Genomic DNA, 16,528 nt, shown 5'->3' with positions numbered 1-16,528 from the left:
TGAATATGTGTATGCAATGTAAATTGCTAAATACATGACTGGTATAGTGCATGTATATTATTATCGATAATGCCATTGTGTTTTGGCTATGTTCACACCCGAAAAAAGGTGTGTGTGTATGCATGATATGATAAATTTATTAAGCAAAGGTAAATGGATAGGCTTGCTTGGGTTTAGTGAGCTATGCTCATTGAGCTCATGCGCCGGTCATGGCCCGGAAAATTGTGTCGTGACATAACAACTTCCACCAAGCTTTTTAGGAATTGAGCTTCTAACTTAAGATCAAACCCACACAAGCTTTTCCAAGCTTAGTCTACCCCTTAAAATGTCTATCACACTTTAAGTAAACAAAGAATGAAGAGAAGATAGAGTATAATTAATCACTTAGTTAATCTAAGATATACAAAGTTCAAGCTCAAACACTTTTACAAAGGATAAGAGTGAAATACAAGTGTAAAGAGAAGGTTTTCTTGATCTTTTAGGCTCAAGATCACTTTGGATAGCTTCTTTTTGTGACTAGTGACTGTTAAAACCTCTATTTATACTTGGAGGATAGTTTCTAGCAGTTAGAAACATTTTTAGAGCAAAAATCACCGTTATTTTGTCTTCTAGCAGCTTTTTTTAAATTTGTTTACAATGTCTTATTAACCGATTAAAGATAAGCTTTAATCGATTAAAGCATTTTTTTCTAGCAGTCAGCTTCACTATGTTAACCATTTAAAGGTGGCTTTCACCGATTAAAAATATTCTATTTTCATACTTCTTCAACTAGTAATTTTCTTTTAATTGGTTAGACCTTTCTTTGACTGATTGAGGCTTATCTTCCTTTAATTGATTGAGGCTTATCTTCCTTTAACTTTAACTGATTAAAATAGGCTCCAACTGATTAAGAATTCTTCAACTTTGAATCTCTTGGTTTGGCACCTTAGGATGATCATCAACATTTTGAATTTGGACTTGGCACTTCTTGATACTTTAAGCTTGACTTTTAACCAATTAACTCCTTTGGTTAACTGATTAAAAAGCTTATGTTTTGTTCCCAGTGTATTCTTAATCAGTTATGCCTTGTGCTAACTGATTAAGGTTTTTCTTCCTTCCTTTGATGTAGCACCCTAAATAGCCTTAACTGATTAAGGCTCCATGTTAACTAGTTAACATCATTTGTCTTCATTAAGTTCTTTTCGTTTGGCCTCTTTAATTGATTAACCATTCTTGTAACATAGCAAGCTTCTTGACTTGCTTTCGAGCAACAATTTTATTGAGAGATTTAAACTTTGACCTACATACTTCAATAATATAATTAGACATTAATGAATGAGGAACGTTTTGTTATCATAAAAAACATATGGAGTCAACATTAACTTATAAGACCTAAAGCACTACCACTTCGCCTAAAACCAATTGGTGATAAAGAAGACACATACCTTAGCCTCATAGTGTACTCAACACAAGCACCCACGGCGTTCGACTATGACTTGGGCATCACCCTAAGCCTCTATCATCGGACAATTGTTATTGACACCTTAGCCAACAATCTTTCCTTCAGCAATTGCTCCCGTTGGGAATTGAACTAGTGACCTTGGCTCTGATATAACTTCTAGGACCTCAAGCATTACCTCTAGAGATTCAAATTCTACACAACAATCTTTTTTTCGAAAGGTAAAATAAGCAATGGCTCTACTAGATATTCAAAAGGTTTACTACACAGAAATAAAAACCAATCTAGCAGCAAATCTTACAAAATGGAAATAGATAAAAGAGTGTGACAAAACATTAACCATTTATACATATATAATTACAACTTTATCGAGTTTCTAATTGGCAATAGCTAAAGTAGATTAATAGCCTTAAAAAACTATAACTTAACAACGTATCAAACATCTATAGCTAATATACATATAAATAGTGCCAAGACTGAATTGCAAGTTCATGTTTGGTAGATGTTACGAGGGAATTATTTTCGAGTGGTGGAACAACCTTTAGTACGAGGCAAGGTGTACTTGTTTAAGAGGAAATAGTGCTTACAGAACATGAAAGATGCTAACATCTAGGACCATTGGTTTGTTTTATATGTCAATAGGCTTAAACACACATTCATCATCTTTGTCTATGGTGTTGTCATTAACAAAATTCTTTCAGCCACCATAAACCCTTTGCAATCATAATTCTTATGATAATAAAATCTATATTCCATGCATGCTTGTTAATACGTAGAATCACATCTTTGTTTTGTTTTTAGAGACTTTTTGCCACCATGCAGTAGGGATTGCCATATCAAATTGTCTTGCTACATGTGTGGGCTTCATAACTACCACAAAACCCTCTCTGATTATAAAATAAATGGAATTTAGGAGTAAAGAAACATATAGGCGATGTAAGGAGGCGTATAGGCAAAAGGAAACAAGTGGATTTAACTATTGTTTTTGTGTACAATCTTCCGCAGAGAAACAATTAGAAGTGGTTAAGAACAATTTGTAAGAATCATTATAGAAATTTTGACCTTTTTATTTCGAAAAGAAATAAAAAAGAGGTAAAAACTTTGGTTTTGTTAGAATTAGATCAGTTGATGAAGTAAGGAAATTGAAAGGCAAATTAAATAGGATTTGGCTATTTGACCATAGATTAAAGGTGAACATCATCAGATTTGATCCGCATAATGCCTTCTGGAAGAAGAATGGATTGATTTCGATCAAAGAAGTCAAAAATTCCACTGAATTGGGTGAAACATTTCCACGAACAACTAGTGACGTTGGTGGTAGAAGAAGTTATGTGGATGTGCTAAAAGGTATTCCTAGTGAAAGTTGAAGGTGAGGAGGTGGGAGAACCTTTTAATTTCATTAAAGGATTTAAATGCAGAGTTGCTATGGTGGATAAAACATTGCAATGGTTGGAAAAGTGTATAATCAAGGAAAACAAAGAGGATATTGAGGTGGAAGCCATTATGGAAAGTTTCAAAACTAATGGCTTATGTGGGGTGTAAGTAAAGAGATTATCTGGTAGACATTTTTATAAATATTGATGAGGAATTAGATAGAACTAAATTAAAGGAAGAAGGATGGAAGAGATTGAATGAGTGGTTTAAGACAATTGAAGAATGGCATCCAAAATTTAAAGCCAAACTTTGAAAATGTTGGAAAATGTGCAAAGGAATCCCGATGCATTCCTAGAATAAATTAACAATTCAAGACATTGTTGGTTGTATTGGTTCTTTAATTTGGGTTGGAGAGGAGATTAGGAAACTTAAATCATTTGAAAGATTTATTCTCTAAGTGATGACTAAATTTGTCATGCCTATTCACTCTTTAATAGAATTAAAAGTTAAGGACAAGAAATATGAAGTATGGGTTGAGGAGTTCCAATCCTTCAATTTAACGGAATGCTCAAGTTGCTCCATGGTGCAAGAGTGGTGGTCACAAACAAGCTCCATAGCCGAGTCTCTCATGGAAGCTGATGCTGAAGATGATCATAGAAAAAATTAGGAAATACATTTGAGTAAGCCATTTTTTAAAAAACTTGTGGTTTTAGTGATAAAACCATAGCCAAAGTGCCATTTGAAGTCCTTAGCCAAGGTGAGCAGAAGACCTCTAATGGCATCAAAAGTTTAGCTAAATGGTATAGCACTAAACAATTTCAACCAAGTGCCACTTAACCTTAGTAAGACCTGCATAATAACATTGAATCAAAGACAAAAGACAGCAATACGAATCAAAGACAAAAGACAGCAAAATCGAATCAGGAAACTGAGCACAAGATCATTGGCAACTAATCAAGCAACAATCAATGTGATTTTGAGTTTTTGAAATCCTTGATTTTGTTTCCATAATTATGGTGATGTTGGCACCTTTCCTACTTTGTGTATATAAACCCTGTAATCTTGATGTAAAGAACACACAAGAAATCTCTTCAAAATTAGCCATCATTCTCCTTCTCCCTTCTTTATTCCTCATCTCTTTCATCTTTAATCTATCCAAACTTTTCAAAATTCTTCATGGTATCAAAGCCATAAGGATAGATTAATAATCCTTTTTTCTCTCCCTATATTTTCCCATTGTCTATGTTTTACCCAAAAGCAAATAAGAAGATAAATATAACCTCTTTTCTTTTTTCTATTTCCTATTGCTATCAACACTTCTCTCTCTTTCTCTCTCTCTCCCTCTCACTATATTTGTCTTTCTCTAGATATTTCAATAGCCTACTTCTATTCCACTTTTATTTCTCTTTCTCTACATATTTTTTAATTTCTTTATCTTTTGTTAGATTCTGTCAACACTATCAATTTTTCCTAAACATTTTTTTCCCATCAGTCAACATTCAAAACTTCCTTTCCCTTTCTTTTAAAAACTCATGAGTTTCTTCTAAATTTTTTTTCTTTTTATTTGTCTCTGTTATTTCTTCTCCTTTTTTCTATAAAAAATACTTCTTTTCTTAATTCTTCTTATTCCATTTTTTAATCCCATTTCTATTTTATTAAGTCTAATAAAACATATTTTTTCTCTCTTTTTTTGTATCTGTTATTTTTTTCTTTAATCAAAATTACTTCTTTTCTTAATTCTTCATATTTTACTAGCTTTCGAATCCTATTTATAATCCTTTTATTTTCTTCAAATGGCACCCTTATAGTACTCGTACGTTTCAACCTTTAATGTTGGTAATTTTGTGTCAATTCATTTGAATCAAACTAATTTTTTACTATGGAAAACTCAAATAGTGGATTTGATCGAGAGTCAAGACATGTTAGGCTTCATAACTGGTCAAAACCCTACACTTGATCAAACAATTTCCTATTCATCTAAAAATCGTGAAATAAACCCTACATATTTGGCATGGAAGAAATCTAATGCTCTACTTTGAGGATGGATCACCGAAACCTTAACAAAAGAGTTCCTTTGATTAGTTATTAGGCTTGAAACTTCATCTGACGTTTGAAATGCACTCGTTGACAGTTTTGCTAAAGGATCTTAAGAGAGAGAGTTTTATATTCTATAGACTCTTTAGACTCATTGAAAGGATAACTTATCAATTTCTGAATATATGAGGAAATTCAAGAACATTTGCAATGACCTTGCTGCCATTGGTAAACCTGTAAATAATCCAACCAAAGTCTTTTAATTACTTAAAGGTCTTGGTTCTATATATGAATCCTTTGTTACTATAATGATGAAGCCACCAATTCCATCATTTAGAGAAGTTACACCCTTATTACATGGACATGAAACAATGAAGGCAAGCAATAGTTTTGAAAGTTTTGGTTCATCAAACAAAAACATGGCATTTGTCAATAAACACTTTCATCATCGAACGGAGGGAGCCAAAAGAAATATAATAACAAGTTCAAAGAATTTGCTTTTTAATCACAAGGTCGAGGCTTTCCTCAAACAAATCATAATGGTATAAAAGGTGGCATCTTAGGTACAAAGCCTATTACCTCATCGGATAACAAGTATCAAGACAGTCAAGTAGTTTGCCAGATTTGCATAAGCCAAGATACACTGCATTGAATGGTTGGTAGACATTTAATCAATTTTACCAAGCTAACATGTCTTCTCAAGCTTCGCTTGCCTTGACAACATTAATTATCTCAGATTTTCAAAATGAAGCTTGGCACCTAGACACAGGTGCATCCTCGCATATAATTGCCCATTCTGATAAGCTAGATAATGATATTTCAAATAAAGGATCAAATAGAATAATGGTAGGAAATGGACATGCCTTACTCACACATTAGTTCTACCAAAGATAATGTTTTGGTTGTGCCAAAGATAATGTTTTGGTTGTGCCAAAGATAGAGTAAAATTTACTTTCTGTTAACCAATTAACTACTAGTTATCCATATATTTGTAAATTCTCATCTGATGGTTTTGTGATAAAGGACAAGGAGACAAAGTAGGTTATAGCAGCAAGAATTAGAAATAGTAGATTGTACACCTTTCAACCTAAAAATCTAGCAACTTTCTTATTTATAGTATGAATAATTGTAATAGTGCACATATATGCGACAATTGACAAATGGCAAAATCATGTAGACTCCCTTTTTTAACAAATGATGATTTTTGTGAAGAACCAATTTTTGTCATTCATTATAATTTATAGGGCAAAGTACCTATTTTATCTCATCAAGGTTTTCAATATTATGTTATTTTTATTGATGAATGCACAAGATTTACTTGGTATTTCCCATTAAAGCATAAATTTGACTTTCTACAATGTTTATTGAATTTCATAAATGACAAGGCTATCAAAATTTTCCAATTAGATGGAGGAGGAAAATTTAAGGACACAAAATTTAATGCCTATTTGCTAAATCATGGAATTAAGCATCGAATGTATTACACCAATATATCTTAATAGAATGGTCTTACAGAAAGGAAACATAGAAATATCACTGAATTGGGTCTTACAGTGATGTTTCCTGGCAATATTCCTAAGCCATTTTGGAATGAAGCGTTTGGAATAGCTGTGTGGTTGATCATAGACAATCTTCATTGGTTCTACAATGGAAGAGTCTTTTTCAAATGTTGCTCATAAAATAACTTGATTATTTTTATCTTAGAATTTTTGGCTACAAATGTTTTCCATACTTCATACATTCTGCCGAAACAAAGTTGGATCCAAGATCTATGCCTTGTGTGTTTCTTGGTTATAGTGAAGTATATAAAGGATATAAATGCTATCATCCACCATCAAGGTGTATGTATATCTTGTCATGTGATCTTTGATGAACAATCATATCCCTTTTGTTCAATAAAAGTTTTGTCAACTCCATCTCCCAAACAGTTCTAGAAACTTCTTCCAAGTATTGCTGAATCAAAATCCTCACCGAGTCAAAATCCTCTACTTACAGCCATTCTTGAAATCATAAGCCCTTATAGAACAATGATTCAATTCCTGAAAATCCACAACAAAACATAACAACATTCCTTACTAATTCTATAGAACTTTCAATGGAATACCATCTCCTCAGTTTCCAACTCTATAAAGCATCACTGCACCAAATACTGATTCTCTTTCCTCACCTACATGATAAGTCAACAATCATCACATGATCACAAGAAGCAAAAGTAGTCATTTAATTCAACCTCCATAAGACTCTACACCTTTTTGTCTACCTCAATCTCAATCTAACACAATAGACATAAGATCTAAAAGTCAAATTATTAAACTAAATCCCAAATATGCATCCCTAGCTTATGTACTGTTAGCCCAAATACCTACACGACTAAAACCTCAAAAACAGCTCTTTAACACCAAGGATGGTTATAAGTAATGAAGGAAGAACTTACAACACTTCATGAGAATGACACTTGGGACCCTATTCCAAGAACTAAAAACATGAATGTTATTAGCTATAAGTGGGTTTACAAAACTAATCTCAAGGCCAGTGGTTCCTTAGAAAGATTGAAAGCTCGACTTGTTGCTAAAGGATATTCTTAAGTACAAGGCTTAGACTTTATAGAAACCTTTTTCCTAATTGTCAAAGTTGCCACCATTCATATCGTACTCACCGTTGCCTTAGCCAACAATTGAAGTATCAAGCAACTGGATGTGAAAAATGCTTTCTTCCTTGGTTATCTTTCAAAACTTTTCTAGCTTGAACAATCTCTTAGATTTCAAGACTGCACCATGATAAACTATGTCCATTAGGCAGGTTGTCCACTAACAAGACGATTTACAATAGGATATTAGTACATTCTTTGGCAATAATTGCATCTTTTAAAGCTCAAAGAAACAATCAACTATAGCTAGATCAAGTGTAAAGGCAGAATACAGGGCATTAGCCTCCACAACCACTAAGCTTACATGGATATCTTACATTCTCCGACACCTTGGCCAATATACATTGTAACCAGCTCTCTTGTTATGTGAGAACCTTTCTACTCTTCAAATGACTATCAATCCTATTTTACATGCTAGAACCAAACATATCTAGATCGACTGTCATTTTGTTAGAGCAAAAGTAGGCATGGGATCCTTTGACATAAAGTTTGTTCCATCAACTACCGATAAAGCTGACATTCTAACGAACCTTTGTCTAAATCTATATTTGAAAACTTATGAATCAAACTTGGTCTATGGAAGCCTCCCTTGACCAATTTGAGGGGGAGTGTAGAAATAACTCAACCTTACCAAGACCAACACAATAACATTGAATCAAAGACAAAAAGACAACAAATATGAATTAAAGATAGAAGATAGCAAAATCTAAGCAGAAAACTTAGCATAAGACCATTGGCAACTAATCAAGCAGCAATGAATGTGAATTTGAATTTTTGAAATCCTTGATTTTATTTCTGTAATTATGGTGACCGTTGACTCTTCTCTTACTTTGTATATATAAACCTTGTAATCTTGATGTAAAAAACACATAAGAAATCTCTTCAAAATTAACCATCTTTCTCTTTCTTCCTTTTTTATTCCTTATCTCTCTTCCTCATCTGTTTCTCATCTCTCTTGTATTTAATTTATCCAAACTTTCCAAAAATTCTTCACATTGCACCCCTCCCAAGATAAACAAAAACCACCTTCATGTGGTGAAAACTAAACCCTATTAGTAATCCTAAAGAAACTACTCTTACTTGCAAACAAGAACAAAAATCTCCTTGACCTTTTAACAAACTCATTAAAACATAAATTCCAAATACATAAACCAAATCTAAATCAACGTACTCTATGAGTCCAAGCATAAAGTGTAGAACTCCAAAATTCTGCCGAGGTCACACTTTTTTCAATCTTGATCTCAAGCATTGAAGATAAGAAAACAACTTCCATCCACAAGCAAGTCAAGCTAATTGATAGCCAAACCAACACGCAGGAGTTAAATGTACTCTATTGCACCCTCGGGTAAGCCATGTTTGATGGATGAAAAACAAGAAATGGATTGTTTGGATGTTATGCTACCTAGAAGGATTAAAGAGAGATTGGATGCGAGGTCGGTGGATAGCTTTAAGATGGTGGTGAATTTGATGCAAATGGTGAAAGGTGATAATAAACAGAAGAATGGTGTCAAGTTAGGGTTAGATGAGGAGCAGGTGGACTTGGACTTGATGGACAAAGGAACTAGGTCTCAAAGGAGCAAAAACTCATGAGCCTAGTAGAAATGGGAATTATGGGAACCCATTTGGTGAGAGAAACCCCAGTTATGGAAAGTTCATGTAATGCTTTAGGTTTTATAAGAGAGGTGATGCAAGTAGATGAGATGAAGTTAGAGATTAATGCCCAAGAGGAAAAACATAAGTTGAGCTTGTTAAAGTTTGATATCAAGGGTTTGGGTTTAGGGTCAAAGATGTTGTATTCTCAAGTTTTGAAGTCTAACCTGACCCAATCAAAGGAAAAGAAAGTAATGAAGTCTTAGATAAATGATTCTGTTGGAAGCATGAAAAATTCGAAAAGCAGGGGAGATAACATAATTGGAATAATTGAAGTGGGAAAGGATATGGAGACAGAAAGGGAAGGAAGACAAAAGTTGACTAGGATAGAGAAACTATGGAAAGAGTTGGATCTATTTGAACCAAAGGTGAGATTTGAAGGGGAGTGGAAATAAAAAAAAATACAAAAAATTGGAAAAGAGGGAGAAAACCAAATAAGAGGGAGAAGAAAGTGTCTTCCGCTAGCAAGCTGGCTAGCGAATCTTTGTCAGAGGGAGACTTTCTGAATAAGAATGACTTGATAAGAAGAGAAGCAGAGGAACTTTTTGTGTGGGCAAACAAACGGGTTTAATGGAAGCTGATTGTTTGAGGCGTTTTTTGTGCTTGTTGCTATTTGTTGTCGAATTTGCACAAGCAAGTATACGTATCGAACAAGTAATATAGTGATGAAGTAGAGTATCATTCCCACGGAGATTTGTTTCTCAAGTTTCACTAAGTACTAAAATTATAAAACAAATTAATCTTATTTAAGTAATCTGAAAATTGAAGAAAAACTAATTAAAAATAATTAAAAATGAACACTAAATAAACTAATAGCTAAATAAGTTAAGAAAAACAGTATATTAAAGACCTAGGATTATGGGTTCATTTAACATTTCATTTGATACCAACTTTTCTAGTCATTTATTTTTCTTAGGTAGTTTTACTAACTTAGAATCCAAAGTTATGGATAAGTCTTTGTTGAGTTGGTTGTGCAAATATCTAAATTAATTAGTTTACTATATGTCTATAGGAATCAATTAAATTAAGTTCATTAAGCAAGTGTCCTAATGTGGCTATGTATGGCAATTGGCATATGTCTACCCGAATCGCAAATCAGATCAACTAAGTGATGTGAACATACACTATTCAAATTTTAATCTAATCTAAAATCTCTCCGTTGAGTCTCAATTAGATTCACAAATTAGTTAATTGTTGGTCAGACAATAAAAAACATTAAGAATAGATTTAAATAAGCAAAACTACATCCATTCATGATAAATAAAAGAGAAGCTAATATTCAAACAACATGTTGATATCCACCACAATCCTCGAAAAATAGTTTAGCTCATAATATCTATTAAAAACAATATCCAAAACAATTTAGCCATGAATCCAAGTCAAAGAAAATAAGAAAAACACAAAAGTAAAGAAAGAGGCTAACTATTGAAGTTTTGCAATCTCAATTCTCAGATTCTCTTGTTTTCTTGATTTGTTCTTGGCTCTAAATCTCCATAATAGTTGCTTGTTGCCTCTCTCTTAAAACCTCTGAAAAAGGTCCCTTAGGTAGGCTCTAAGTGACCTAATTTCCAAAATCCCGTCAAATTTTTATTTTTGAAAAATTGTCCAATGTCGCAGCCTTGATTTCTTGGTGCTGCATCCTAAATTTTTGCCTTGGGAGTGCCACGGTACTTTGAGTACTGCAGCACTAGGCTCTTGAGGAAAATGCATGGTGCGCTTCCTTTCACAAGCGTTGCAGCCTTGTTCTTCTAGTGCTACGACAGTCTATCAAATTCAAATGTGATTTTCACTCTGATTTGCTCCAAAATGGGAAAAGTGGTAAACATAAAAATGGTATCCCTCTCTCTTAACTTTCCAATGGCTTAAGAATCAAGTTAGTTAGACTTCTGGGTTGAAAGATATGATCCAAATACCGCATCATGTTTAGTTCATGCATATTGCTGCAATGCTCCAAATTAGACAAATATTTTGACCACGATCCGATCATAACTGGGTGAAGTAGTAAACATCAAAAGTTGTAGCCCTTCCTCTTAGAATTCTCGTGGTCCAAGAATCACCTTATTTGGAGTTCTGTAGGGAGAGATATGGTCAAAATACTGAAACATATACGAATGGAGCCGTCACCATACTTTCATGGATTTTCATCAAATGAGCCTTTTTCATCAAATTTCCTACAAAAGCAATAAGAGAAATAAGCAATTCTACTCTTAAAGTAATTTAAAACAAAATAACATAAAATTAAACTCAAATAACTTATATTACATGCTCAACATGTAATTAAATTTAAACTAGAAAAACACCTAAATTATTAAAATCTGAACATAAAATCTCAAAAGTCTAGCTACTTAAGCTCCCAAAATGTATCAAAATAACTTTATATAATAGAGTTATCACTATTTTGTTTTTGGTGTTGTACCTTTTGTTTTGTCTTTGTGCTGTGGGTTGGATTATAAATTAAATATGAGGGTAGGAGAAGTTAATAGTAACTTGTAGTAAAATCGATTGTTCGACAGAAACTTGATATGGTGATGTTACAAGAAACTAAGTTGTAGAGCTGCTATGATAGACACGTTAGGAGATTATGGTCAGATGACAATGTGGAGTGGGTTTTTAGTCCTTCGTCGGGGAACGAGGGTGGATTGTTTCTGGCATGGACAAGACCAAGTTTAGCAAATCAGATGTCTGCTCCATTCTGAAGATTGTAATTAACGCTAGTTTATGGTAGAATTAGTTCCTTTGTACACCCCTGTAATGCTTAGAGCAAGAGTTTGCCTTCTACCTTATGACAGTGCATCCATCTAATGGTGAGGTTGGTTTGATGGGTACAGTAACAAGTGTGTACAGTTGGATTGACAGAGTGTAGTGGGTGGTGCTCCTAGGAAGCAAGATTAGAAGTGTCTTGATGGACAACTTAAGTTCCTTTTCAGTTATCCTACTCCTTGGAGTCATTGCTGTCATGTCTCAGTGATATGGTTCTACTTAAATGTTATGGACTTGTTGAAGAATATGTTTCTCCTGCTAGAGTGCCAGAAAACAAATCTTCATCTCTCGAACTGAAAGATTCATCATGGAATTTTAATTGCTACAGAACATGCGTTTCTGCTCTGCCTTATTTTTGTAGGATTGTGCTTGTCATACTTTTTTTAATTAGTGTATTGGCAAATGTCTAAATTGTCAAGCGGCGATTTCAGGTGTAAAGACTTTAACGTGCAGCTTAAAGCTACGCTCTACCACTGTGTTATGGAGTGACAGGGGCGGAGGGTAGTATTCTCATGGGGTGGCCATTTAAAATTTTTTATATTTTTTTATTATATACTTGCTACTCTAACTTTTAATAAATTAATTAGTTTAATGATGTTCAAAATTAAGCACCATCTTCCATCCTTTCAAATTAAAGGTTTAGGACTTAAAGCTTATAATAAAATTTTTATTGGTTTTTGATCATCCTCCGTCTTAATTAATTCTCGTTTAAGGAATCAAATGGTATATAATTGAATAAATTATTTTTAACTTGGTGGATACAACATCTAATTTGATCACTAATGGTCATATATAATTGTGTTCCAATAGTTATTTTATATTATGTTTGTGCATGAAACTCGTATTGATGTTAGTGAACATGATATATGATTTGTAATTATCTATAATTTTATAAGGGTATTCCTTTCTCAATGTTATATGATATTTGTTTATATGGAGTCCTCTTCATCTTCGGCCCCATAACAAAAAATGACTAGCTCTGCTCCTACAGTGACTTATATATAAACAAATCTTTTTTTTGGCTGACAAAAAGAAAAAAGAAACCTCTCTGGTTATTGCTTCCTATGCCATTAGAAAGACATTTGTTTTCTCGACATGAGTTGGAGGCCTATTAAGAGTTGTGTGCTGGGGGCTAAACACATCTCCATCCATTGATGTATGGTCACTAAATCACCAGTTTCGACCTTCACTACTATTGAGTAGAATATTAGCACAACAAATGCAGGTACAACAGAATAAGGCATGACAACACCTCACTACTAAATCCATAAAAATAAGGCATAGAACCGTTAAACAAATTATAAGGCATATGCATATAATAAAATTAATAAAGAAACATACTCAAGGTAAAGTGGATGGACATGTACTCCAACATAAATCTCTTTAAACTTGCAAAAGAAATGACTATTCGTTATTTGAACAAAACCTTTTACAAGAAAAAGAGTGTGTGGACAAGTTGTTTTCTTAAATTGCATGTGGAGGTAGGATTGTATCTGTTGCCTTACAATTTTGGTGAGATCCAGTTCTAAGCTTGCAAGGCGTCATAGCAACTGTGACCGAGAAACTACCTCTTTTGCTTTTTTTCTTAAGAAAATAAAAAATAGACGGGTACTTATGAATAAGTTATCAGTCAATAAATTTAGCTTTGGTCATCAATAAATGGCTTAGCTTCAATGATGTGTATGCTAATGCAAAGCTGGAATTATGAAAGCTATACCATTTTGTTTTGGTACCTAAAAGTTTCAGAGTTTTGGGTATATGCCTCAACATGGAACTTTTGCCGATGGCTGCCTGTAGGAAGACCGAGAAAGCACAACATCTATATATTCACCCAAGAGACTTACAACTCGTGTCGAAGTTAAAATAAGAAGGAGAGCACCCAACTTTGAGAACCTATGTCTTTACTAATCCAATAAGCATCACCACTATACAAAAAGTTACTTTACAAATTTAATTTGTTCTTCAATATTTTTATTGTTTCTTTTTATGCCACTAAAATATACTACTTAGATCTTCATCGATCAAAGAAAAACACATGAAGGTTCATCAACCAACCTAGACTGCTATACCTAATTAGTTCACATGTTGGGGCCCCATGATTACATTATTGAATATATATATATATATATATATATATATATATATATATATAATAAAAAGGACATAAATAATTTTAAGTTCTAACAATTGGGATATAATATTTTAATTAGTCTAAAAATGCCTTGAGGTGTTCGTTAGCAAATTCTCTTGAGTACCTTACGTAATTAAGTTGAACCACTGTTTCGGAAAAAAATAAAGATTAAAGATAAAAACATATAATGAAATTCCTATTAAAAAATGTGCCAAAATTAATACATTAACATGCAAAAACAAAAAATCAAAGGTACAAACAGTGAGAATTGGATTTATTGAGTCTTTGAATATGTAATTTGATATAACAGCTTTTTAAAGCACCATCAAAATGATCAATAGGTCACCAGAGCCTCGCATGAGAAGGAGAGAATCAAATATAGCCAAGAACAACTCACCGGAAAATCGCAAACCATCAAAAACCCTCCGTTTGGCTTAAGTCTACGAATTCCGGCAAGTCATCCTTGGCTGCACTTAACTCTCAACCTCTTCATGCAAAATTCAGAGACCCAAACTTGAGCAGTCTCAGTCTAGTGGGGATCATGAATTTCTGGAAAATAGCTACTCATTCATGCTTTGATGTGAAGGCCAGTTGACATATTGATCCATATTTATATATATGCATGGCCGTGCTGGTTGACAAATATGCTGGTGCATTTTTATATTTTCCATTTGACCAACTTTCTAGGGAAGTGCTCCAATTCCACACAAAGGGAATGGCCATAGCCAATGCCTCACATCCATCCGCATTCTCACACCATCCAAAGCCTTCTTCTTGAGATGAGGCAGAATTTTGGTTCAGCACAAAATGTGTGGTCAATTCATTCTCCTTTGTTCTCAATGATCAAAATGACTACTTTTCAGCTCATCTTGTCGATTGGCTGAAAAGGTTGAATTATGAAACGGGAATATAATCTGGTAAGACGAATTTGTTAGGATCCTTTTACATGTTCTCATATTTAATTAATCATTTCTATTATTTCAATAATAAATTAAAAATTTTGTCAATGTGGTCATGTACATTATTGCGAATCTGCTTGTCATCTATATCACAGGTAAATTGCAAAGTCTAGTACACCGTCGAGCCTGACAATTTTTTATTAATGAAATTAAATAATTAGTCATATATTACTCGTGACCTTGAAGCTAGACAAGATGTAAATTTATGCCATCTTTCAAAGTCTTTTGGACAGACGAAGGCACCATCATATATAAATATACATAAATTGTCCTGAAATTATGCAGTAATTAAGAACATTTTGAGGCATAAACATTGTTGTCAATCATATTAATTATGTATAATAATGGCATTTTTCTTCTGCTAGATCTTCTTATTAACATTATACTGTTAGTATTATTTTTCGTTTTTCTTATCACAACTTAGTTGATGTATGAAATAGTGAAGATAATCATCTCCAACTTCCATGGCCTTGACTGCAGAATCTCCTTGAAGAAGCCATCGACATGCATCAATATGTTTCCTGGTTAGTTTTACAGAGTTATACTGTCAAAGAAAGTCTTAAATAATTTATGTTGCATAAATTATTGTAGAACAGAGCAGCTGCATGTTTTTCAACATAACACATGCAATTAAGAGTTAACCAATTCAATTCCCTTGTCAAAAGAATTGAACACTCCACTAATAAATAGAATTGATTCCAACAAAAGCAAAAAGATAAAAAAAGAAATAACGTACATCTTCTTTCTGCAAAGCTGGGAAATTGTTTCATTAAATAGACTAATACTAATAATATTCTGCGAATACATGTATTAATCAATCAAACCATAAACCAATGTTTGCACCAGTTGGCCAATCATCACCGCGTGTCAACAAACAAATTCTATTGCTGTGCTAATTACTGCAGTATGCCATACTATTAGAGCAAAGGCGCCTACCCCTTTTATAGCTCATCGAATCCGATATTGTTTTTAATTTATCTTTCTCTGATGATTCTGTAGTCCACTGTCTGCTTCTTTCTTCTTCACTCCTATCATTGCAAAGGGATTTAAAAATTGACAAACCTAAAATTTAGAAACAATTTTTGTTTGCTAATCTCAAACTTGTTAGGTCAAGCTTTGAGTTGATAAAAACTTCATCTATGGACTATGAATGAACTTTTAAATACTATTGCTTAATATAAATTTGACATCTATCAGGAAAACAAAATTTATGGCATATTTGATTCTAGATAGTTATTTGCATGTTTAAGGCTATTGAACAAAAATTTGGGAGAAACCTTGGTAAATTTAAATTCCTCAAACAATTAAAGGTTCTTGTAAAAGGGGTCTTGTGATAGAGAGAGGAAGCATTGTAAACAAGTAAAAGGATGTACAGGAAGCAGTGGAGAAGAAGATCGAAGCAATTCTTAAAGTACTAAATATCATGGCAAGTGGAAGAGAATAGATAGAGAATTAGAAAGTAGAAGAAAATTAGAAAGAGAAATTAGAGAGAAAAGCTTTGGTGAGAATGTTATAGCTTTGAAAAAAAATCTCTC

The sequence above is a fragment of the Theobroma cacao genome, chromosome 9 (assembly GCF_000208745.1).
Source record: "Theobroma cacao cultivar B97-61/B2 chromosome 9, Criollo_cocoa_genome_V2, whole genome shotgun sequence".
NCBI lineage: Eukaryota > Viridiplantae > Streptophyta > Magnoliopsida > Malvales > Malvaceae > Theobroma > Theobroma cacao.
This window is presented reverse-complemented; position numbering follows the sequence as displayed.